This window comes from Artemia sp. Qi Xiang Cuo, chromosome 12, assembly GCF_049724085.1.
Source record: "Artemia sp. Qi Xiang Cuo chromosome 12, ASM4972408v1, whole genome shotgun sequence".
Lineage (NCBI taxonomy): Eukaryota > Metazoa > Arthropoda > Branchiopoda > Anostraca > Artemiidae > Artemia > Artemia sp. Qi Xiang Cuo.
Genome location: NC_142805.1, coordinates 29,411,025 through 29,438,876, shown reverse-complemented (window position 1 = coordinate 29,438,876; position 27,852 = coordinate 29,411,025). Strand labels below are relative to the sequence as shown.

Genomic DNA, 27,852 nt, shown 5'->3' with positions numbered 1-27,852 from the left:
GGGGACCTGGCCATTATTCCACATATAGGAGAAACCGCTTTCATTTAGATTTTTTTTATTATTATCTGGAATCAAAATAACCTACAAAATAACCTGACCTTTGAAAGGTCAGTTCTGAGGAACTATACCATTCTCAGGCAAAATAATTTCCCTTACGTCTAATTCTAGTCAGTAAATTAGAAATTTTATTCTCAGTTTACCCGACTATAGTGATCTAAATTTAACAGCTCAAGTTTAATGGCGATCTAAAAGATTGCAAAGCATCTGCCCAAAAACAGTCTAGACGCACTCATCTTGCTAAATTGAACAGCTGTTGGTAAAATGTGAGAATAGCGAAGAATGGCAGAGAGATATTTAGAAGTTACTGAGATTCCGACCTTCTTATAAGACTTTGTTCTGTAAATTGGAACCCATGCCTGCAGCCCATTCAATATCTCTCTTGATACATATATATATATATATATATATATATATATATATATATATATATATATATATATATATATATATATATATATATATATATATGTATATATATATATATATATATATATTGAACATTCTAAGATAGGAATGCAAGTTAAAGAAGGGTGCTATATAATAATGTAACGGTATTTTTAGGCGAAAAGGGGGGTTAAAACACGAAAAGAAAATTCACAATAGCTCTAAATTGTTAAATTTTCTGAAACGCTTCCACTTGTATTTGAAGGTTCTCTATTGTAATTCAAAATACGCTCAACTACAAGACAAATTTTATAGTAAAAAATTGAAAAAAAAAAATGATTTGTTGTTTATAGTTATTGACTACAAATCGTTTGAATAAGAAATGTCTTTTATGTTTGTTTTTTTAAATACAAAGAATAAGAAACTAGTTTCAACAGCTCCATTTGCAACTGTTGGTGCAATCGAGTAAAGGATCAATGCAACTTAAGGTTAACTGACCTATTGGTTCAGAGTTGAAAGCAAATTTATAGATAAAGCATATCAGTGTTGACATTCTGCAATATGGTGCTTGGTACATGGTCTTGCACATGTTCAACTTAATCATATTGCATATGTCATTTTTTGGAATAAATATTCTTGCATCTGTTTAACTTTTATAGTTAAATTAAGGGGCTTTTTGCATTCAGCATACTTTCAGGCTAACAATGACTTCACCTTAGTCGGTTTAAAACAAAGGTTAAAGGACCTTACCTATGTGAATTGGTGCTTGACTGTTCCGAAAAACGAGCCATGAAACATAAGCTATTTTGCATATATGATTTCCTTAATATTTCCTTATGTGGTATGTTAAGTTACCGTAATACTCAACAGACGTCAAGAATAGACTATTTCTTTGATTGCTCAAGGTTCATTCACAATGAGATATCACAAATGCCGAAATTTAGCTAGCACTAGTTCGGGGCTAGTTCGGATGCGATAAGTCAAAATGCATTGTGCGACGTGTTTCTCAAATTTAGATTACTTCATTTTCATTTATTCCTAATTTAAGCGACATAACTTAAGTTTTCTTAGCACTAATTTTCAAGCATTAATTTTTGCAACCCAAACCCTCAAAACATCCCAAAGTTTTTTTTTTTTTTTTCAAAGAATAAATTGAGACACTTAAATAATCTCAATAGTTTAAGTTTAGGGAATTTCACCTTGCCAATTACTACTCTTTTGCCTTTGCTATGTTCCTTACGACAAAACCGTTCAAACTAATCAATATAAACGGTAATAAACGCAGCCCTACTTCACAACTGATTTCACGCCGAATCTACCTAGCTTCCTTTCTTAACCACAGCAATATTACCCTCGTGTATTGCATTAATCATTTCAAAGCACTTATTTGGTATGCCATTTCAGAATAGGACCCTCGCCAAAACTTTTCCATCCACAAACCAAAATCCGATTTACAGTCTACAAAACTCCAGGAACAAAGGATTCTAAAATTCAGGCACTTATCAAAGATTAATCAAAGCATCAAAATTTGATCGACACGTCCTATTCTTTTCCTAAAACGACGCTGTTTTTCTGTTAAAACTTAATCTATATCCTTTCTTTGTCTAATAAGCATCATAATGTAGAGCAGTTTGCTTCATACAAAACTGAAATTAAAGCCTCTATAATTACCATAATCACTCTTATCACCTTCCGTATAAAGGGATGCAATTAGAATTTTCCTAAATTAAAATATAGTTTTTTTTTATAATCAAAAACAAATTTACAATTATCCATATATTGCTGTTCTGATTTTTGACTTTTCATACTCCACAAAGTAGACTCCACATCTTCAAGCTTTTCAAGTTTCGAACAAAGCTAAGATAATTTTTTTTTTTTGTAACTGAACAAAACACATTTCTCGATGAAAAAAAGTGTTGTTGTGGTTGAATATTTTGCTCGCTTCAGTTTCGTTTCATTGCTACATAATTTGTCTCCCCTGTTGATAAAACCATGTTCAAGTAATAATTATTAAAAAAAAGTTTCTATTTATGTACTCTTAAAAGTGTTCTATTAATATTCTCCTTTGGATGGGTAGTCAAAGGAGTTTTTTTTCCGAGGATTTTTCTAGGAAGACCTGGGAGAGTTTCACACTTAATCAAACTTACCAGCTGGAATCCACACAGAGAAGAGTAGAAAGGCCTTATTGACCTTATTGACCGAAGGAGCCCCCCGGTCCCCAAAGGTTCCCCGGGCTCCCACCCGGCCCCCCAGACCCCCCAAGGCCCTCCCCGGGCCCCCAAAGAGTCCCCTCCATATTTTTTAATACTTTTTTAAGGCTTTATTATATCTTTTCAGAACAAGTAATTTTCGTAATGTTCATCCTAAACCCATTTTACAAGTTGAAATGGGCGAAACCGTTTTACACATTTTAGGGAATTATTTCGGCGAAACAGTTAGAGACATTTTAAAAGATGATTTTAGAAGATGTTTTAGAAGAGGTTTTGAGTGTGGTAGATATAATACACAAGTTCCATTTGAACAGTGTCGTGAGGTCCCCTACCCCAATCCCAACGGCCCCCGGTCCCCCGAATGCCCGTCGAGCCCCCAAAGACCACCGGAACCCCATCCCTCCATTTTTTAAAAATAATTTTTGAATTTTTTAACATGGTATTTTTTTAACTTTTTTTAAGTATCTTAAATGATATGAAATAAGTTGACGGCTCTACCAATCGTACCCTGTCTTTGTTCATAGACATGTAGCAGCGTTCCCACTGGTACTCTATGGTAGGTTATCGACACTACCTACTTTATTGCGTGCATTAAATCAGTATTTTTCACACAGTGGAAGGATAAACACACAATTCATATCTGTAAAAAAGTGAAGATGAATTATTCGACGAAAGTATGTGCACATAAAAAAATCATCGTCGTGTTGAATGTTGACAAGGAGAAATACCTGAACTATGAAACAAGTACAAGTGGTAACACTATTGGAAATGTAGGCGTGCATTGTCATGGCAGCGTGAAGTTATATTTTTTTAGAGTACCCAAGAATTTCAATCGTGTAAATAGTGGATATGCGAGGGTAACAGTACTAGAAGCATTAGTACTCAATGATAATTCAAACTTTAAAATGATTGTATATGATTCAGGGCAACTTTTTGCTACTGATGCTGGTAACACATTACCTGTTTATACATCCTATAATCATCTTTCTCGTCTTAGAATTTTAAAGATGTCAAGAAGACAAGCATACTCCTGCACTAATGTCATTAATCATATCTTGTCAATACGTCAAAACTGCTATCTTTGTAAAAATAATGTGACAATAGACAGTGAAATTGCAGGCAGAATAAAAAGGACATTAGCAGACAATATCATCAATGAATATAAAGATGAATTGACGGAAAGTGAAGCGCAAGTGTACTAATAATGTATAATAATGTATTTAACGTATTTTTATATTACTATTCTACATGTCGTTATTTCATTAAAAATATCTTATGCATTATTTTGTTAAGTGTTCATTATTTTTAGGGTATGCTAGAACTTCAAACGTTCAGAATATCTATTAAAATGGTCATAGATGTAAGAAAAAGAATTTGAGGAATAAAGATTCCACTAGCAGGCTCAATTTTTCATAGAAGATAGAAAAGTTCAAGATCTCTTCTGAATTTTACCAAAGAACACAATTCATTTCTAATTTCACCAGAGAAAATAAAAAGCTTCCACTTCAGTTTTAAGTTCACCAAGACATAAAAAAATTTAAAGTTCACTTCTAAATTTTTCCATAGAAGATAGGAAAAGTTATACTATGATTCACGACAATGTTCAAATAGAACTTGTGTATTATAACGACCAAACTCAAAACCTCTTCTAAAACATCTTCTAAAATCATCTTTTAAAATGTCTCTAACTGTTTTGCCGAAATAATTCCCTAAAATGTTTAAAACGGTTTCGCCCATTTCAACTTGTAAAATGGGTTTAGGATGAACATTAAGAAAATAACTTGTTCTGAAAAGATATAATAAAGCCTTAAAAAAAGTATTAAAAATATGGAGGGGACTCTTTGGGGGCCCGGGGAGGGCCTTTGGGGGTCTGGGGGGCCGGGTGGGAGCCCGGGGGTTCCTTCTGGATTGGGGTATGGGGATCGGAGCCCTTTGGGTCGGGGTAGGGCGATCGGGGCCCTTTGGGGTTGGGGTAGAGGACCTCACGACACTGTTCAAATAGAACTTGTTTACTATAGCGACCACACTCAAAACCTCTTCTAAAACCTTTTCTAAAATCATCTTTTAAAATGTCTCTAACTCTTTCGCCGAAATAATTCCCTAAAATGTTTAAAACCGTTTCACCCAAATAATCCCCTAAAAGTAATTTCTGTGTGTTCCTTTTGTTTTTGGGATCCCTGCGCTGTCACATTTCAAATTTCTAGGAAACCCTTTCCTACGTTAATCTCTTCATCTCATAAATTTTTCTAGCTAGACTATTAAGGTTTTGTTAGAATATCAATTTATCTCTCCGACTTAAAGCTCAGTGAAGCCGTATTTAAAAATAGAATTTCTATCTCTTTAGACTCCCGCATAATTCCAAGATAACAAGTGATGTCATTTCTAAGTTCTGACACTAAAGATAAATGAAACCTTATTTAAAAATAGAATATTAATTTCTTTCTCTGACCTAAAGAACGTTTATCCCTCAGACCTAAGATTAAAGAAGCCATAATGTTTTTTTCCTAATTCCCCTTCGTGAATCAGTAATTTCACCGCAGATTATGTAAATCAATTTATCAGGTTAGGTTCGTCTAAAGATCAAAGAAACCATAATGTTTCTTAATTACCCTTTCGTGAATCAATAATTCCCCCGCCGATTATGTAAATCACCCTCATGTCATTACACGTGGCCAAACAACAACAGATCGATTGACCTTGACCCCCATTAGACTCGATCGATAATCCTTGAATAAATTATGTAAAAAAGTTGTAGGTGGCAGCAGGGGTGAGGGGTGGGAGTCAATAAGGCCTTTCTACTGAGAAGTCGCATGCCAAAAATTACCGCCTTTTATCAATACCTAGCGCAAGAGAATGTAAAACTGCAGAAGTATAGTATACAAAGTATAAACACATCCAACAAGTACTGACAAAACCTATCCTCTCCACACAAAAAAAAGTGACCCTTTGTCCGCGTCTCCGGAGACGATTCCGTACCTATGCGAACCTGGCGAGTAAATCACAAGTTCCGTAGGTGATTATACTTGTTCCATAAAAGCTGTATTAAATTTATTTTATTGGCTCGGAGCGATTAAGTAGTACAACATTTACCCTCTAGAGGCGCTGAGGTACGCGGGGTCACTTTTGGAGATTTTTGTCAGTACTTGGTCAGTATGTGTTTATACTTTGGTATATATATATATATATATATATATATATATATATATATATATATATATATATATATATATATATATATATATATATATATATACAAATAGACAAAGAGAATAGACAAAGAGAAGTGACAGAACAGATGGGAAATATATAATTTGGGCTATATATTTGCAAATTAGGGGGAGGGGGGATAAAGTACTTGGACAGTGTGAAGTTAGAAAACGATTCTTACTTAATAATATGCAGAATAATTGTAGCTAACACATTCTGCATGTAGACCCGCTGTACTTTACCCCCACCCCGTAATGTGCAAATATATAGCTCAAATTTGTTTCTAGAAAATTATGTTTTTATTATACTTAGGTATATTTTATTAGGATTAAAACAACCATATATATATATATATATATATATATATATATATATATATATATATATATATATATATATATATATATATATATATATATATATATATATTTATATAGATAATGACAATCTCACCTCGAAATCTTTGCTGAACCGAGATACGGTTTGGCGGTCCTTCAAGTATTCGCAATCTTGTAGCAATCTGTCTCCGTTGTAAATAAGTTGAATAAATTTCTCACCATCCGTTACTTGCCAAAGAACCGCACCAACCCTGAATGATTATAATAAGCAATTAATAATATATGAAAACAGGAAAGGTGCATAATTTACTAAGTCTTCAAATTCTGAAATGCCATAAAAAACAAAGAAAGGAGACTTTAACCCCCTTCAAATAGTTTGGCTAAAGTCAAGGCTCGTCTTAGAAGGGAACTTAAAGGTAGGGAGGGTGAGCTTCACGATTATGCCCCCCCCGCCAATATTTGAAAGTTTCTACGGATTTTCAAGAGTTTTCTAAATTATAAAATCACCCATTTTGCCATTCAATTAAAATTGTCGCATAAATTGCCTATTGTTTTGTTTTTAAGTTGCCTTCTCCCCCATCCCCAATAGAATAACGCGTACGCGCCAGGCAAGTCTCCATCGAAAGTTAAAAAAGAATGAAAAGGTTTGTAATCGTTTTTTTTTTCTCTTCAACAAGAGATTGTTGAACTAGTTTGTTTCTTTTTGTAATAAGTTTTAACGTCGTTCCTTACTTTCAGTTAAAAAACTTGTTTTTTTTAATTTAATTTTTGAACGTTTTTGAATTAATGCAGTTTTTGATTTTGGCTCACCGTACATGAATAATTAAAACAAATTTGCATATTAATTCTACTTTTATTTGGTTAAATGACTTTCTCGAAACTTGTTTAATTTTATTTACGAACGTTTTTATTAGTAATAAATATACGTCACTTACGAGCTAACTTACGTAACGAACTTCTATATTCATATATTTTAAATACGTATATTAGGGGGTTCGCCCCCTAGTCAATACCTTGCTCTTTAAGCTAAAGTTCGAATTTTGTTCCAATTCATTAAAAAAGACCGCTTAATCACAAAGACCGTTAATTAGAATAAATAGCTCTTATGAAAGTACTAAAAAATCTTTGGCTGAAAGAGCGAGGTATTGACTAGGGGGTGAACCCAAACGTATACGTAATATTTTCCTTTCGTTTTAAGTTTTGATGTTGCTGCTTACTTTCAGTTGAAAAACTTGTTTTTTTATATTTAATTTCTGATCTTTTTTTAAATAATGCTGGGAAATCCGGCGTCCCCTTCATAGCAATGTCCCTTCCCTCAGGAAAACTTCCTTCATGGAAAGACCCTTCCACATAACCCCCAACCCCCCCCCCCCACTGCCAGAAAAAATCCCCCCTGAAAACGTCTGTATACTTCCCATAAAAGAATACTATGTGTTAGCATTTAGTAAAGTTAATAAATTTCAGCCCTCCCTCCGGGGCCTTTGGGGGATAAAGTCATCCTACAAGACCTATTTATAATATTTTCGAACATGCTGAACAAAATGGCTATCTCAAAATTTTGATCGGGTGACTTTGGGAAAAAATGAGCGTAGGAGGGGGCCTAGTTGCCCTCCTTTTTTTGGTCACTTAAAAATAGCACTAGAACTTTTAATTTCCATTCCAATGAGCCCTCCCACGATATTCTAGGACCACTGGTTCGATACGATCACCCCTGGGTAAAAAAAAAAACAAAAAAAAAACACGCATCCGTGATCTTTCTTCTGGCAAAAAATGAGGAATTCCACATTTTTGTAGATAGAAGTTTGGAACCTCTACAGTAGGGTTCTCTGATACGCTGAATATGATGGTGTCATTTTCATTAAGGTTCTATAGCTTTTAGGGGGTCTTTCCCCCTTTTTTTCGAAAATCATCCAAATTTTCTCAGGCGCGTAACTACCATTGAGCCGGTTCGCTCCTTACTTACAGTTCGTTACCACGAACTGTTTGATTATCTTTAGTTCAACATACCATTTGGACAGACCAAAAACCCCTCTTAAAGGAGTTGTGGAGTTGTCTTTCTTGTAATTACTGCTGGGAGCTCGTCCCACAGGGTAACTGATCACCAGATGAAGCTTTCTGATCGATCTTCATGCCAAAGATTTTACTGCGGAAGACTATTAATGCAAGCAACGTTTCGGCGAGCTAATCGTACATATACCATTATGTCCAGAAAAATAAAAAGGAGAAAAAGAGGGTATTGGTATTTGGTAAATATCCCGACCATACTTTGTTTTCTCTCGTAATAAAACCGGTTTTTCTCTGTATCGCAGTATGCACTCGGAGCTAATCAGCTTAGCCAGAAATAAACTACAATGCAGATATAAACTAAATATTTAATATATAGAGTTAGTATTTTGGTTAGGTTATATATTTAATATAATGGGTTCTAGGCGGCCTTCTTTCCATAATTCTCTGTTGTAGTTTCCATAATTTTGCCACTAAAGTATTATATTTTCATCATATTTTAGTATATTTTATTATGTTTAACCTAAATTCACTTCTTGAGTGTGGTCGGGATACTTAACAAGTATCGAATTCCATAACTGTTAGTATTGATTATAAACTGAGCAATTACGTTAAGTCTGTTCTAGTTAAATTTTCTTTACGTCAGGAAACTAATGAATGATTTTCAAGGGACTATCGTCGACTTAAAGCATACTAATTAGCTTTAATAGTTCTGGAAACGATCAAAAACCACTTCTCACGAGCTTATCTGGAAATCTGCCACCTTGGTCGTAATTAAGCTAAATAAACAAAAACAACATATACGAGTATGCTTTCGTACTATAACTTAGTTAAATGCAGATTGAATGGCCCGGGTCGAAGTCTCAAACGCGGGCCGAGTCCCCGGCCGAAATTCAGGAGAATTATAAATAAAATAAAAACACATTCAAATCAAATATCGTAAACAGTATACACTCTCATAGGCATTTCCAAACATGATTTCTTTCAGTCAATCAATCAATTATAAAATAAAAACTATTATATGCTAATAATTAAAACACGGTCACCACAAGAAAAATTTGTCAACGAGCAAATTTGTAACGCTGTGACCTGGAGTAAACCAGTGTCGGTTTTGGAACTTTCACAGCCGCTTCTTTGGAGAATCAGGATCTAAGAGACATAGAGGGATGCGGGAAGAAAATCTTCCAGAAGGGATGAAAGAGGAGGTTTCAGCCAAATTTTCAGGCACAGTTACTCGCGATGGACATACGGGGGGGGGAGGTAATTGAGTTCAAATGCTTTTAGATGAAAAGAGGGTACGGTACTTATGTATTATATAATACACACTCGAGAACTTGTATCGCGAACATGAGACAATACCCGGTTTCCACGGTGTTTATTCCAGACAATTAGCTTCGGCTCGGTGGGAAACTACATTATAGCTATATTTTAATTAAATATTTAGTTGGTATTTTGGTTAGGTTAGTTTAGGTTGCGTGTTTAATATAATGCGCTCTGGGAGACCCCTCTTCCATAGTTCTTGGTTGTAGTTTTCATAATTTTGTTACTAAAGTATTGTATTTTCATCATATTTTGTTTTATTTCATTTTCATTCACCAAACTTCACTTCTCGAGTGTGTGTTATATAACCCATAAGTACCGAGGGTATTTGTGTATTGTACGCCACTCACTCAGGTTTACGCTGTGTAAAACTCGAGAACAAACCGGTTTCTTCGTTAGTTTCTTTCAGCTTAGCGTGAGACAAGACAAAGAGAATAGCCATAATAAATTGAAAACATATAATTTGGGCTATATATTGCCACATTAGAGGGGGTGAGGGTAAAGTATTTAGACAGTGTGAAGTTAGAACACAATTCTTGCTTCATAACATGCAGAATAATTATACCTAACACATTTTGCATGCAGACCCGCTATACTTTAACCCCACATCCCCCTAATTTGCAAATATATTGCCCAAATTTTTTAAAAGTATTACATTTTCATCATATTTTGTGATATTTCATTACGATTGAGCGTCAAAGAAACAAGTTCTAATTAAATGAAGCACTTGAGTGGGTTGCGTATAATACACAAGTACCGAAAAGAGTAAGGCAACGGCGATCCTCCGTCATTTTTAGTGATCTCGTCTGGACTTTTTCGATTTTATTACTTAAAAAAAGACATTCATTCACATACGGCTGGATTTAAAATTGGTCCGCTTGAATCTGCAATTCGGTACTTTTCAATTAGTTGATACCCACGCGAGACGTCAAGTTTGATTAATGCTAATGAAATAAAAAAAAATATGATGAAAATTTAATAGTTTAGAAACAAACTTGGGCTATATATTTGCACATTAGGGGGGGGAGGGGAGGGGAAAGCATAGCATATATTTAATACGTAACCATACGTAACCAAACATAACCCAACCTAACCTAAGTACCATTGGTACTGGCGTCTTATATGGGCCTTTCCAAGGAAACCAGTCACGAAAAACCTGCCATACGGGTTAATACAATAGATGCAATGCAATGCAAAGCGTGGTTTTCATTGCGTTTACGATATCTAAACTGTTGTTTTTTGGGGTTTAGGGGAGGGGGGTACCAAGGTTAGGTTACATATTTAATATAGGGCCTATGCTATGCTTTACCCCCCCCCCCACCCCTAATGTGCAAATATATAGCCCAAATTTGTTTATAAACTATTATATATTCATGCTATTTTATTTCATTAGCATTAACAAAACTTGACTTTTTAGATAGGCCATATAATGCACCAGTACCGTACCATTTCCCCCCAAAAAACAATAGTTTAAATATTGTACACACAATGACAAACCACGTGTTGTAAACACAATGACAAACCACGGTTTGCGATCCAATTCTCTATTGACAGATACCCGTTTGACTACTTTCCTTTAGCATCTTCCCTATACAATATATCGCGTGGTTACCAGCTAGTTGAAAGGTACTTAGGCCCTGCAATTCTTATGTCGACACGGAAAGCAACAGACCCACCTTTATAAATTCATTAGCTGTATGCTCTTACCTTTCGCCATTTTCCAATTGAACAGACGACGTCTCTTTTGCCTTCCACTTCCGTAATTTAACCCTTCTTTCAAGTTCGCCATCCTTCAAATAATCTGTAACTAAAAACCCAGATTCTTTATTTGCTGCAAAAACTCCCTGGAGAAACAGTAAGATAAAGCTTAAGGAGCATACTAAAGCATTACTCAACATTTTGTCTTAACTCAATGGTTTCTTTGAGCGAACTAATTCGATTTTTTAGGAACCAATTTAGATTTTCCAATAATGAAAACCGCGCCTTCATTTCAGCCAATCAAAAAGCGGGCTTGCCTTGACATCATATCTTACGATCTGTAAGCGGAAGCCAGGAAGCAAAAGCCCCTGAAAATTAGCTTATATTAAAAAAGAAAACCGGTTACTGCAAATCAATCAGGAATGTGATGAGCAAAAAATCTGTACTTTCCATCGAAGTTCAAACACAGGTTATTTAACGCACATGTTATTCAAAAACTATATACTTGGGCAAAGCCATAATTTCATGGAGGACATGGAGGAACTAATATATAAAGATTCATTTTTAATACATCTCTGTCTTTTTTTGTAATTTTTTCTTAGTCTGACAAGTGGCATTAATTCAAGTGAGGCATTGCCCCCCCCCCCATATTCTGAAGATATACATTTTTCGGTATAAACATTGAAAAATGTTTTTTTTTACATATACTTTCATTAAAAAAAAAAAAACAACAAAAAAACAGAATTTGACCCCTTGTATTTTGAAAAATACATTCCCTCCCTTAATTTCTGTGAATTTGGCTCCTCTGAATCTGGCCATATTCAGACTAATTTGGCCCTTTCAATCGAATTATTCCTTTTTGAATTTTCTACGACAACGCTTTCTATAAAAAAAAACTTATATGCCCCGAGGGCATAACTTACAACCCTCGCCCTGAGGGCTGCGGGGGGAGTGTTATCCTCAAAAACATAATTCATGGACTTTTTAACTACGTGGAAAAAAATAGCCGACCCGAAATTTTCATTTGTTGTGTTTGGGGAAATGGTGGTCTCAAGAAGAGTGCAAGGTACCCTCCAATCATTTTTTTATATAAAGATGGGAACAAGTACTTCTAGCTACCAGTTACAAGAGTGCTCACTGAAGTCTCTACGACAACACTAAAACTTATATGCCCCCCGGGCATAACTTACAACCCTTGACCCGAGGGCTCTGAGGGGCTATCACCCTCAAAGACCTAATTTCTAAAACTTTAAACTACGTTGAACAAAATGGCAATCTAAAAATTTATATTGGATGTGTTTGGGGAAAAGGTGGGCGTGAGAGTGGGGTTAGTTGCCCTCAAATCCCGTTCGACTATTAGAAACGGCACAAGCCCTTTCAATTTCCAATCGAATGAGCCCTTTTTCAAGTTTCTACGACAATGCTTTCTATAAAAACCTTATATGCCCTGAGGGCTGTGGTGGGATTGTCATCCTCAAAGACAAAATTTCCGGACCTTTCAACTACTTTGACCAAAATAGCTACCTCAAAATTTTCATTGGATGTGTTTGGATAAAGGGTGGGCGTGGAAGGGGTGTTAGTTGCCTTCCAATCACTTTCGACTATAAAAATGGCACTAGCCATATGAACTTCCAATCAAATGAGCCCTTTTTGAAGTCTCTACGACAACGCTTTCTATAAAAACCTTATACGCCCCCAGGGAATAACTTACAACCCTTGACCTGACGGCTGTGGGGAGGGGGGCTTGTCATTCTAAAAGATATAATTAAGGAGCTTTCAACTACTTTGAACTAATGGCTATCTAAAAATTTTGATTGGATGTGTTTGGATAAATGGTGGGCGTGGAAGGGGTGTTAGTTGCCTTCCAATAACTTTAGACTATTTGAAAGAGCACAAGCCATTTCAATTTCCAATCAAATGAGCTCTTTTTGAAGTCTCTACAACACTTTCTATAAAAACCTTATACGCCCTCAGACCATAACTTACAACCCTTGCCCTAAGGGCTGTGGGGGGGGGGGGGGTTGTCATCCTCAAAGACCGAATTTCCAAAACTATCCACTACGTTTAACAAAATGGCTCTCTCAAAATTTTGATTGTATGTGTTTGGGGAGAAGGTGTGCGTGAGGGGGGGGGGGGGTTAGTTGCCCTCCAATCACTTTCGACTATTAAAAAGGGCACTAGCCCTTTGAATTTCTAATCGAATGAACCTTTTTGAAGTTTCTACGACAACACTTTCTATAAAAACCTTTATGCCGCCAGGGCATAAATTACAACCCTTGCCCTGAGGGCTGTAGGGAAGTGTCCTCCTCAAAAATATAATTTCTATCTGGAAATCAACTACGCTGAACAAAATGGCTATCTCAAAATTTTGATTGGATGTATTTGGGGACATGGTGGGCGTGGATTTAGAATTTGAAAGATAAGCGTGTATAAAAGTTGCATTCACTTATCACGTCCTATACGGTTACAACCTATGATTAAGCCGTCATTCATAAGCCTTGTACATGAAAATACAGGTTTTTTTTTTAAATATTTTATTTTAAATATATTTATATTTAAAAAGGCACTAGAGGTGGCGAATTCCCTTTCAAATGAGCCATTAAACAGCTCTCTTATGATGTTCCAGTGCTAAGCTATCTTGGGAAAACAAGAAAAAAAAAAAGATGCCGTCGATGCAGAATATGGTAGTTTAAGCGACTTATCTTGTTTTTTAAGCCAATAGATATTCCTCGTTATTCAAGCCAAGGGACGGTAAGCTTTCACATATAGGGGTTTCGGACAAGGCGGTCCAAATAGTGTACTTCTTGTTTTGATCTGACACTGTTTTAGGAGTTTTGGCTATTACATTTCTTAGTATTGGACGTGATTGTTTATTACAAGACAGCTATAGCTACCACTGCAAACCGGATGTTGATGCAAAATATTATGATAATGAACAATTTTCTTGTGTCTAAAGTCAATGGATTTTCCTTGTTGTTCAAGCCAAGGGGTTGTAAATTTCTTTTATAGGGATTTCAAACAAGGCGGTTCTAATGGTGTACTTTGTAGTTAGATCTGACACTATTTTCAGAAGTTTTGGGCTGTTTGATTTCTTAATATTGAACGTGATCGTCTCTAATTAGGTTGCTGCTACCGCTGCAACCGTGTTTAAGTTTGTTAAAGTTAAAAGTTGAACACAAACTCTTTAGCCAACACACATGCACACATTCTTGTTTGTGTCCAGAATGCTATAGGCTTCTGAACCAGCTTGGTTTTATGACGTAGCTCACCATCATTTGTAAAACACCAAACACATTTAAGAACTTGTTTAAGAACACATTTAAGAACTAAAGGAAAAAAGAGACAAAAAATAGGAAAAATAGAAAAAAATTTGCAACATTCGTCGATTATCCTTTACTTCTCTTAGCCTTTGTTGACAGCATCCAAATTTTATACCGCAAAAGGAAAGTTACGTCTGTCATTTCTTAGGAGTAGGAGTATAGGAAATAATTTTCTTTAGTGAAAACAAAATATTGACCTTTTTAACAATAATGAACCGTATGTCAAAGTTGCATTAGTATTGATAGCACTATGTTTTCTTCAAACACTTGCCAAGCCAAATGCTGTGAATGTTCATATTAATCGTGTTGGAGCTGTTGTCACAAACATGCAGATTGCAGATTCTGAACTAGATTTGGGAATTCTTAAGCTTGATTTGAGAACAGATCTGAAACATCTTTTTAACTGGAATGTAAAACAGCTATATGTCTATCTAACTGCCGAGTACTATACAAAACACAATGGATTAAACCAGGTAATTTTATGCGATAAAATAATAAAAAATGGTGACAAAACTAAACTTGACTTAAAGGGTTTGACGTTGTGGTTTGGGGATGAAGAAAATGGCTTGAGTGGGCGCCAGAACATTGCTCTAACTCTTTCTTGGAATTTAGTACCTTATATTGGATTTCTTCCAAGATATTCTGGCACAGGAGCCAAGGTAATCAATTTTTCGTTGAATTATATGGAAGTTGCAAAATTAAAAGATAGGAGAATAATCAACGAAATAATGCTGAAATACTTAAGTGGAATTTTACAAAGATTAGAAGACAGTAAGGGAGATTAAGAAGGCATTAAAGCATGAATTAGGAAGGTGTGAAACTAAGGCTATTAAAGAAACTGACCATGATCCGGAAGATACTGCCAGACAGCACATGCTAAAATGTATTGAACTACAACATGTTGTAGATAAAGTCTTAAGGAAAGGGAAGCATGTTTGTGTGTAGAAGAGAGGTAAAATGATCAAATTTTCATTCTTAGATTGATAATTGAGGATTTATACAAGATATTATGAGGATGTTTGTCAAGATATTTTTTTTTCAAAAGAAAGGTGTATCATCATACATTATCATGATTTATTTTAGCATTTCAGCTACCATTGCATTTTATCGGATTAACTACACTTCTTTAACACTAAGATCCTTGCGTCTACCCTTCAGTGTGTTACAAAAGCCATTCAGTTACCATGGGCTAGCATTCATCGTTCACTATAAAGGCCACATACCCCAGAAAAGCAACTTTTAAAATGACAATTGTGCAATATTATCTTGCCAAAAGATCCATATTACCTTGTCAAAAGATAAAAATGTTGCATCGTCATACATATTATGATTTAGTCGCTGTCAAAAATTGCATTTCATTTTAATACTTCAGTTACTATGGGCTAGAGTTTTTTCTTCCTAATTTCTCGTTGTTCAAGCAAAGGGACGGTAAGTTTCTTTAGTAGGTTTTTCGGACAAGGCGGTTTTAAGAGTGTACTTCTTGTTTTGATCTGACACCATTTTTAGGAGTTACAGGCTATTGTGTTTCTTAATATTGGACGTGATCGTCTCTTACTAGGTTTCTAGCTACAGCTGCAACCCCGATTGCGTAATCCAGTCAGTATTAGCTAGAGTTTGTTCTTTATTATAATACTATGGGTTAAAGTTCGTTTCTTAATAATCCAAAAAAGCACCGAAACCTATTTTCCTGATCAGATCGAAAGTTAGGGGCTAGTTGCACTGCGATCATTTTTAATTCTTAAAAAGGAACTAGAACTTTCTGTTTCGTATCAAATGAGCCTCTTCCAAAGTTTATACGACCACCACTTCCGTAAAAATCTTATATAACCTGGGGGCATAGCTTACAACCCTTGCCCCAAGACCCAGGAGGGTTTTGTTAATTCTGGAGGCATTGTTATATAATCTTTGGACAATTTTGAACAAAATAGTTATCTCAAAATTTAAATTGGATACTTTTGGGGGAAAGAGGGCGTGGGAGGGGCTAGTTGCATTCCGATTACTTTTTAGTGTTATCTATTTAATTTTTTTGTTTTTGATTAAACAGACACTAGATCTTCTAATATCCGTTCGAATGAGCCCCCTCGCGACATTCTAGGACCACTGGGTCGATACGATCACCCCTGATTAAAAAAAAAAAACGCATCCGTGATCTTTCTTCTGGTAAAAAATAACAAATTCCACATTTTTGCCGATAGGAGCTTGAAACCTCTACAGTAAGGTCCTCTGATACGCTGAATCTGCTGATGCAATATTCATTAAGATTCTATGACTTCTAGGAGATGTCTCCCCCTTTTTTTTCAAAAATAAGGTCAATTTTCTCAGGCTTGTAACTTTTGAAGGGTAAGACTAAACTTGACAAAACTTATAAATTTCAAATCAGCATAAAAATCCAATTCTTTTGATGTATCTATTGGTATCAAAATTCCATTCTTTAGAGTTTCAGTTACTATTGAGACGAATCGCTTTTCCTATACAGTTCGTTACCACGAACTGTTTGATTTTAATGGAAATCTTAACACAATACAACTTCAATTCTCATATATATACTGAACTGAAAACTAAAATAAAAAAAAATTGAATTTTTTTGTATGGAAATACAAATTAAATTTCGCGTTTAGGACCTAAGTAGTATCCTATATGCTGTTCCAGCCAGTGATTGCGTAATATGCCTTACCACGGGTCAGTCACCTATTACTACGAACGGTACTTGCCTTACCAGACGGGTTTTCTAATGTGACACTCATTTTTTTGGGGTCAGTCAGCTAGAGAGAGCGGCGGTTAGTCCATATGGTAACTTGATTAGTTGGTTTTTATAAAAACTTGGCAAGGTATAATGTGCTCAAGCAAAAACAAAATCTTAAGAATATAATGAGTATATTCGATAGAAACGGTTATCTTTATTTGGCGGGTATTCAAAAGCGTGGATTTCTGTTAAATAAATGATTTTTGTATGCGCGATTCAAGAGTTTCCTTTTATGGCCAAATTAAACGAGACGTATTTGATGAAAGTAAAAAGGGTTTAACAGATGATTAAGTGGCTTTTATAAAAATTTAAGACAGGGAAGGGGTCAATGTATCAATTCTAGCATGTTCATTGTAAGGTGAAAAAACAAAGTATTTCTTCATTAAGGAATTTGTGTATTAAGTTAGAACTTTCAGAGTTATATAAATTATTCTTGTATGCGCGTTTCAAGAGTTTCCTTTTATGACCAAATTAAACGAGACGTATTTGCACGTTCATTGTAAGTTGAAAAAACAAACTATTTCTTCATTAAGGAATTTCATTTATGGTGACAATCCACGTCGGAACGACTTTCTAGTCCTAAATGATGAATGAGGCGCTGATTCCCCTATCCCTCCCCCTAATGATATTAATAATAATTCTTTTAGGATTTCCTTGAAAAATATCATTTTTTTTTTTATTTTCAGTGAAAAAATAGTGCCTTCATGATTCTGAGTAACTCATTCAACCCCCCTATTTTTTGAGGGGGTGGTAATGCACGAATGACACTTTGACACTTCGATGGTGGTTATTCGAAGCTCTCGTTGACGGTGTTCGGTTGATGTTCCCTCATTTTTTTTAATGTCACTTATTTACTAAGGAAATCAAATCTCGGACAGGCTTTTACTGAGGACATTAAATCTCGTATATGCGTTTACTAAGGACAAATTTTTTTTTTTTATCAATATTAAGGTTCTCTTTAGCCCTGTTTAAAGTTTTATGTTGTTTTTAAAGGGAATTTCGCCTGTTTTTATCATATTTGCATATTTTTGTTGGGGAAACACACTGAAAAGCCATATTAAGAGCTATATTTGTGAGTTTTTCACTCACAATTCCATTTTTTAGCCAAGCCTTGACCTTCCTAAGTGCATTTATACTGCGAAATGTCCCTAAACTAACACAGCAAATGATAGAACCCCTACTATATTTGTGTTCCGATGTCACGGCTATACTTACAAGCAGTTTCTCAACATTTATGGTGACAATCCACGACTGAACGACTTTCTAGTGCTAAATGATGAATGAGGCGCTGGTTCCCCTATCCCTCCCCCTAATGATTTTAATAATAATTCTTTTGTGATTTCCTTGAAAAATATCAATTTTTTTTTTCAGTGAAAAAATAGTGCCTTCATGATTCTGAGTAACTCATTCCACCCCCCTATTTTTTGAGGGGATGGTAACGCACGGATGACATTGTGACACTTTGGTGGTGGTTAATCGAAGCTCTGGTTGACGGTGTTCGCTTGATGTGCCCTCATTTTCGTTAATGTCACTTATTTACTAAGGAAATTAAATCTCGTACAGGCTTTTACTGAGGACATTAAATCTCGTATATGCGTTTACTAAGGACAAATTTTTTTTATCAATATTAAGGTTCTCTTTAGCCCTGTTTAAAGTTTTATGTTGTTTTTAAAGGGAATTTCGCCTGTTTTTATCATATTTGTATATTTTTGTTGGGAAACACACTGAAAAGCCATATTAAGAGCTATGTTTGTGAGTTTTCACTGACAATTCAATTTTTTAGCCAAGCCCTGACCTTCCTAAGTGCATTTATACTGCGAAATGTCCCTAAGCTAACACAGCAAATGAAAGAACCCCTACTATATTTGTGTTCCGATGTCGCGGCTATACTTACAAGCAGTTTCTCAACATTTATGGTGACAATCCACGTCTGAACGACTTTCTAGTCCTAAATGATGAATGAGGCGCTGATTTCCCTATCCCTCCCCCTAATGATATTAATAATAATTCTTTTGGGATTTCCTTGAAAAATATCATTTTTTTTTTATTTTCAGTGAAAAAATAGTGCCTTCATGATTCTGAGTAACTCATTCCACCCCCCTATTTTTTGAGGGGGTGGTAGCGCACGGACGACATTGTGACACTTTGGTGGTGGTTAATCGAAGCTCTCGTTGACGGTGTTTGGTTGATGTGCCCTCATTTTCGTTAATGTCAATTATTTACTAAGGAAATTAAATCTCGTACAGGCTTTTACTAAGGACATTAAATCTCGTATATGCGTTTACTAAGGACAAATTTTTTTTTTTTATCAATATTAAGGTTCTCTTTAGCCCTGTTTAAAGTTTTATGTTGTTTTTAAAGGGAATTTCGCCTATTTTTATCATATTTGCATATTTTTGTTGGGAAACACACTGAAAAGCCATATTAAGAGCTATATTTGTGAGTTTTTCACTGACAATTCCATTTTTTAGCCAAGCCTTGACCTTCCTAACTGCATTTATACTGCGAAATGTCCCTAATCTAACACAGCAAATGATAGAACCCCTATTATATTTGTGTTCCGATGTCGCGGCTTTACTTGCAAGCAGTTTCTCAAAAACATTTGAATTGAAATGCTTAAGGAGAAATAGACTATTGCTTCTTTCTGAACTGTCTGGGGGGGTGGGTGGGGGCAAGTATTTAGTAAAAATAATGCTAAAAAGGGGGAAAAACAGAAGCTGTTTCCAAAAGATTTAGGATTCATTAACATTTTTCAACTTTATTTATTTTTTTCTTTTTGTACATATCTTAAAATGTCAAAATATGCTTATGGTTCTAACAATTGTGCACTATGATTGGTCAGAGACACGATGTGGCTTTCCCACTGGAGGTTTTATGACTCCTCCCCACAATGAATTCAGATGGTTTTAGAACTCATCTCACTACCCATAACTCCATTCAACCTTGAGCGAAGGTATAAAATTTTGATGAAGAATTTCTCTACTGAACAACTACATTAATAGCCTCCAAGATGATAGGACTGTATGACACATAATTTATCGGATTAAAAAAATCATCTTGTGGTGTTATATTTGAATGTGCTTTTTTATTATTGTCTATGAATCTCGAAGAAATTGACTGTTATCATTGGATAGTGAACTATAATCTGTTTGAGTATGATAAAAGCTTGTGGAGTACTACATTACGTTATTTAAACAGACTGGAAGTCTACGATAGAATGATTATACCACTTAAAAATACTGGTCAGGAACTGAGAAATGTTCAGGAGGAAGTCAATGAAATTTGCAGCTTTTTCGGGGTTGAAGCACTCTACGTAAATAATGTACCTACATATAAAGTTTTAATTCAAAATTGTGACCCTAGGATTCCAATTTTCAATCTAGAAGAGTTTAAATGTCCTAAATTTGAAGGGGCTTATCACCGTCCTGAAGACGAGGTTAGGTTCTTCGCGCATTGGATACCTAAGGACATACCTGATCGTGATAAATCCATAAGACATGGTGAAAAAAAAACTATTCTATATCATGGGATCATCGTTTCTGGATGTTTAAGTGTGAACTCTAAGTACTATTTTTATGTAAATATGTGGTGTTGTTTTTTTTTTTATAAAAAAAATTTATTTTAATACGTTTAATCAATAAATATCTTTAAGCTTAACCCGTCTTTTTTCTTTAGAATAGTTTTATTCATTTAATTAAATTATGAAGAAATTGTAAGTAAGTAACAATAGCTTTCTTGAATTCGCTTCCTGGACACAATACAGATATTTAATTCAAGACATCATAATAAAATCGCAAGTAAGTAATAAAGTCTTTATTGTTTTCACCTATTGGATACACAATACTAAAATTTCACTCAAGAAATTATGAAGGAATTGTAAATAGGTAACACACTCATTCTTGAGGTCACCTCTTGTATACACAATGCAGAAATTTCATTTAAGAAATTATCAAAAATTGTAAGTAAGTAGCAAATTCTTTCTTGAATTCGCCTCCTGGGTAAATAAAAAAGACATTTCATTCAAGAAATTATGACAAAATTCTAAGTAAGCAACAAACTCTTTCTTGAAGTCACCTCATGGATACACAATGCAGAAATTTCATTTAAGAAATTATCAAAAATTGTAACTAAGTAGCAAATTCTCTCTTGAATTCGCCTCCTGGGTAAATAAAAAAGACATTTCATTCAAGAAATTACGACAAAATTCTAAGTAAGTAACAAACTCTTTCTTGAAGTTACCTCATGGATACACAATGCAGAAATTTAATTTAAGAAATTATGAAAAAATTTTAAGCAAGTAACAAACTCTTTCATGAAGTCACCTCGTGGATACACAATGCAGAAATTTCATTAAAGAAATTATGAAAAAATTGTAAGTAAGTAGTATATTCTTTCTTGAATTCACCTGCTGGATAAACAAAAAGACATTTCGTTTAAGAAATTATGACAAAATTCCAAGTAAGTAACAAACTCATTATTGATATTCACGACTTAGATACACGATGTAGAAATTTAATTCAAGAAATTATGAAAAAATTCTCATTAAGTAACAATTTCTTTCTTAAAGTCAACTCTTGGATGCACAATACGGAAATTTTGGTTAATAAATTATGAAAATTTGTAAGCAAGTAACAAACTCTTTCCTGAAGTCAACTCTTGGATACACGATGCAGAAACTTCATTTAAGAAATTATCAAAAATTGTAAGTAAGTAGCAAATTCTTTCTTGTATTTGCCTCTTGGATAAACAAAAAAAAAGACATTTTGTTCAAGAAATTATGACAAAATTCCAAATAAGTAACAAACTCTTTATTGTTTTCACGACTTAGATACACGATGTAGAAATTTCATTCAAGAAATTATGAAAAAATTCTCAGTAAGTAACAATTTCTTTCTTGAAGTCAACTCTTGGATACACAATACGGAAATTTCATTCAGTAAATTATGAAAAAACTGTAAGCAAGTAACAAACTCTTTCCTGAAGTCACCTCTTGGATACACAATGCAGAAACTTCATTTAAGAAATTATCAAAAATTGTAAGTAAGTAGCAAATTCTTTCTTGAATTCGCCTCTTGGATAAACAAAAAAAAAAGTCATTTCATTCAAGGAATTATGACAAAATTCTAAATAAGTAATGAATCCTTTCTTGAAGTTACTTTATGGATACACAACGCAGAAATTTCATTTAAGAAATTATCAAAAATTGTAAGTAAGTAGCAAATTCTTTCTTGAATTCACCTCCTGGATAAATAAAAAAGACATTTCATTCAAGAAATTATGACAAAATTCTAAGTAAGTAACAAACTGTTTCTTGAATCCTCCTCCTGAATGCACAATACAGAAATTTCATTTAAGAAATTACGAAAAAATTGTAAGCAAGTAACAAACTCTTTCTTGAATACACCTCGTGAATACACAATGCAGAAATTTCATTAAAGAAATTATGAGAAAATTGTAAGTAAGTAGCAAATTCTTTCTTGAATTCACCTGCTGGATAAACAAAAAGACATTTCGTTCAAAAAAATAATGAGAAAATTCCAAGTAAGTAACAAACTCTTTATTGTTTTCACGACTTAGATACAAGTTGTAGAAATTTAATTCAAGAAATTAAAAAAAAGGAAAGTAAGTAACAAACTCTTTATCTATTTCACCTCTTGAATACAAAAAATAAGAAAACATTTCATTCAAGAAATTATGACAAAATTCTAAGTAAGTAAAAAACTCATTCTTGAATTCGCCGTTTACATATACAAAACAGAAATTTCATTCTATGGGACCTCTACACGTGATTAAACACGTTTTGAAACTACATGCTATTTGCTTGCCTTTCCTTGGCACCTTTCCAAACGAGCGGGGATTCCCCACTGGTTCCTACACATTGCAAAAAAGTGACCAGTACGAAAACTCCACGTTTTCAACCCGACTGATATATATATATATATATATATATATATATATATATATATATAAGGAACTTGCTCTGAAATGTCTTTTGAAAAGTATTTCATCCAAAAAGTTGGGTTGATCTAGGTTCACTTAGAGTGGCGCGCCACTCTAAGTGAACCTAGATCAACCCAACTTTTGGATGAAATACTTTTCAAAAGACATTTCAGAGCAAGTTCCTATATATATATATATATATATATATATATATATATATATATATATATATATATATATATATATATATATATATATATATATATATATATATATATATATATATATATATATATATATATATATATATATATATATATATATATATATATATATATATATATATATATATCAGTCGGGTTGAAAACGTGGAGTTTTCGTACTGGTCACTTTTTTGCAATGTGTAGGAACCAGTGGGGAATCCCCGCTCGTTTGGAAAGGTGCCAAGGCAAGGCAAGCAAATAGCATGTAGTTTCAAAACGTGTTTAATCACGTGTAGAGGTCCCATAGAATTAAATTTCTGTTTTATGCATGTAAACGGCGAATTAAATAATGAGTTTTTTACTTAGAATTTTTTCATAATTTCTTTAATGAAATTCTTTTTTTTTTGTATCCAAGAGGTGAAATAAATAAAAAGTTTGTTACTTACTTTACTTTTTTTATAATTTCTTGAATTAAATTTCTACATCATGTATTTAAGTCGTTAAAACAATAAAGAGTTTGTTATTTACTTGGAGTTTTGTCATAATTTCTTGAATGAAATGTCATTTTGTTTATTTAGCAGGTCAATTCAAGAAAGAATTTGCTACTTACTTACAATTTTCTCATAATTTCTTTAATGAAATTTATGCATTGTGTATTCACGAGCTGTATTCAAGAAAGAGTTTGTTACTTGCTTACAATTTTTTCGTAATTTCTTAAATGAAATATCTGTATCGTGCATTCAGGAGGAGGATTCAAGAAACAGTTTGTTACTTACTTAGAATTTTGTCATAATTTCTTGAATGAAATGTCTTTTTTATTTATCCAGGAGGCGAATTCAAGAAAGAATTTGCTACTTACTTACAATTTTTGATAATTTCGTAAATGAAATTTCTGCGTTGTGTATCCATGAGGTAACTTCAAGAAAGGATTTGTTACTTATTTAGAATTTTGTCATAATTTCTTCAATGAAATGAATTTTTTTGTTTATCCAAGAGGCGAATTCAAGAAAGAATTTGCTACTTACTCACAACTTTTGATAATTTCTTAAATGAAGTTTCTGCATTGTGTATCCAAGAGGTGACTTCAGGAAAGAGTTTGTTACTTGCTTACAGTTTTTTCATAATTTATTGAATGAAATTTCCGTATTGTGTATCCAAGAGTTGACTTCAAGAACGAAAATGTTACTTACTGAGAATTTTTTCATAATTTCTTGAATTAAATTTCTACATCGTGTATCTAAGTCGTGAAAACCATAATAAGTTTGTTACTTACTTGGAATTTTGTCATAATTTCTTGAACGAACTGACTTTTTTTTTGTTTATCCATGAGGCAAATTCAAGAATGAATTTGCTACTTACTTAAAATTTTTGATAATTTCTTAAATGAAGTTTATGCATTGTGTATCCAAGAGGTGACTTCAGGAAAGAGTTTGTTACTTGCTTACAATTTTTTCATAATTTATTGAATGAAATTTCCGTATTGTGTATCCAAGAGTTGACTTCAAGAAAGAAATTGTTACTTACTGAGAATTTTTTCATAATTTCTTGAATTAAATTTCTACATAGTGTATCTAAGTCGTGAAAACAATAATGAGTTTGTTACTTAATTGGAATTTTGTCATAATTTCTTGAAAGAAATGTCTTTTTGTTTATCCAGCAGGTGAATTCAAGAAAGAATTTGCTACTTACTTACGCTTTCTTCATAATTTCTTAAATGAAATTTCTGCATTGTATATCCACGAGGTGACTTCATGAAAGAGTTTGTTACTTGCTTAAAATTTTTTCATAATTTCTTAAATAAAATTTCTGTATTATGTATCCATGAGGTAACTTCAAGAAAGAGCTTGTTACTTACTTAGAATTTTGTCATAATTTCTTGAATGAAATGTCTTTTTTATTTAGCCAGGTGGCAAATTCAAGAAAGAATTTGCTACTTACTTACAATTTTTGATAATTTCTTAAATGAAATTTCTGCATTGTGTATCCATGAGGTAACTTCGAGAAAGAGTTTGTTGCTTACTTAGAATTTTGTCATAATTTCTTGAATGAAATGTCTTTTTTATTTATCCAGGAGGCGAATTCAAGAAAGAATTTGCTACTTTCTTACAATTTTTGATAATTTCTTAAATGAAATTTCTGCATTGTGTATACAAGAGGTGACCTCAAGAATGAGTGTATTACCTATTTACAATTCCTTCATAATTTTTTGAATGAAATTTCAGTACTGTGTGTCCAATAGGTGAAAACAATAAAGACTTTATTACTTACTTGCGATTTTATTATGATTCTTTGAATTAAATATCTGTATTGTGTCCAGGAAGCGAATTCAAGAAAGCTATTGTTACTTACTTACAATTTCTTCATAATTTAAAGAAATGAATAAAACTATTCTAAAGAATAAAGACAGGTTAAGCTTAAAGATATTTATTGCTTAAACGTATTAACATATTTTTGAAAGAATTTGCTACTTACTTACAATTTTTGATAATTTCTTAAATGAAATTTCTTCATTGTGTATCCAAGATGTAACTTCAAGAAAGATTTTGTTGCTTACTTAGAATTTTGTCATAATTTCTTGAATGAAATGTCTTTTTTTATTTATCCAGGAGGCGAATTCAAGAAAGAATTTGCTACTTACTTACAATTTTTGATAATTTCTTTAATGAAATTTCTGCATTGCGTATACAAGAGGTGACTTCAAGAATGAGTGTGTTACCTATTTACAATTCCTTCATAATTTCTTGAATGAAATTTCAGTATTGTGTATCCAATAGGTGAAAACAATAAAGAGTTTATTACTTACTTGCGATTTTATTATGATCTCTTGAATGAAATATCTGTATTGTGTCCAGAAAGTGGATTCAAGAAAGCTATTGTTACTTACTTACAATTTCTTCATAATTTAATGAAATGAATAAAACTATTCTAAAGAATAAAGACAGGTTAAGCTTAAAAATATTTATTGCTTAAACGTATTAACATATTTTTTTTTTTGAGAAAAAAAAACAACAATAACAACACCACATATTTACATAAAAATAGTACTTATAGCTAACACTTAAACATCCAGAAACGATGATCTAGTGATATAGAATAGTTTTTTTTTACCATGTCTTATGGATTTATCCCGATCAAGTATGTCCTTAGGTATCCACTGCGCGAAGAACCTAACCTCGTCTTCAGGACGGTGATAAGCCCCTTCAAATTTAGGACACTTAAATTCTTCTAGATTGAAAAGTGGAATCCTAGGGTCACACTTTTAAATTAAAACTTTATCTGTAGGTACATTACCCTTTACGTAGAGTGCTTCAAACCCAAAAAAGCTGCAAATTTCACTGACTTCCTCCTGAACATTTCTCAGTTCCTGACAAGTATTATCAAGTAGTGTATTCACTCTATCCTAGAATCCCAGTCTGTTTATATAACGTAATGTAGTACTCCACAAGCTTTTATCATACTCAAACAGATTATAGTTCACTATCCAATGATAACAGTCAATTTTTTCGAGATCCATAAACAATAATAAAAAAGCACATTCAAATATAACACCACAAGATGATTTTTTTAATCCGATAAATTCTGTGTCATACAGTCCAATCATCTTGGAGGCTATTAATTTAGTTCTTAAGTAGAGAAATACTTCATCAAACTTTTATACCTTCGGCCAAGGTTGAATGGAGTTATGGGTAGTGAGATGAGTCCTAAAACCATCTGAATTCATTGTGGGGAGGAGTCATAAAACCTCCAGTGGGAAAGCCACATCGTGTTTCTGACCAATCATAGTGCACAATTGTTAGAACCATAAGCATATTTTGACATTTTAAGATATGTACAAAAAGAAAAAAATAAATAAAGTTGAAAAATGTTAATGAATCCTAAATCTTTTGGAAACAGCTTCTATTTTTCCCCTGTTTTAGCATTATTTTCACTAAATACTTGCCCCCACCCACCCCCCCAGACAGTTCAGAAAAAAGCAATAGTCTATTTCTCCTGAAGCATTTCAATTCAAATGTTTTTGAGAAACTGCTTGTAAGTAAAGCCGCGACATCGGAACACAAATATAATAGGGGTTCTATCATTTGCCGTGTTAGCTTAGGGACATTTCGCAGTATAAATGCAGTTAGGAAGGTCAAGGCTTGGCTAAAAAATGGAATTGTCAGTGAAAAACTCACAAATATAGCTCTTAATATGGCTTTTCAGTGTGTTTCCCAACAAAAATATGGAAATATGATAAAAACAGGCGAAATTCCCTTTAAAAACAACATAAAACTTTAAACAGGGCTAAAGAGAACCTTAATATTGATAAAACATTTTTGTCCTTAGTAAACGCATATACGAGATTTAATGTCCTCAGTAAAAGCCTGTACGAGATTTAATTTCCTTAGTAAATAATTGACATTAATGAAAATGAGGGCACATCAACCA

The 27,852-nt window shown here is 33.5% G+C and overlaps 1 protein-coding gene across 3 annotated transcripts in view; it reads right to left on the bottom strand.

Moving 5' to 3' along the window:
• Window positions 1-6,412: 6,412 nt before the first annotated feature.
• Window positions 6,413-27,852, bottom strand: part of LOC148945983 (uncharacterized) — a 79,322-nt gene continuing 57,882 nt past the window's right edge. For all 3 annotated transcript variants that reach the window (XM_089097887.1, XM_089097889.1, XM_089097888.1), the window contains exons 4-5: window positions 11,231-11,330; window positions 6,413-6,450 (exon numbers count right to left, since the gene is read on the bottom strand). The gene's annotated coding sequence lies outside the window, so the exon portion shown is untranslated. The remainder of the gene's footprint in view (window positions 6,451-11,230; window positions 11,331-27,852) is intronic.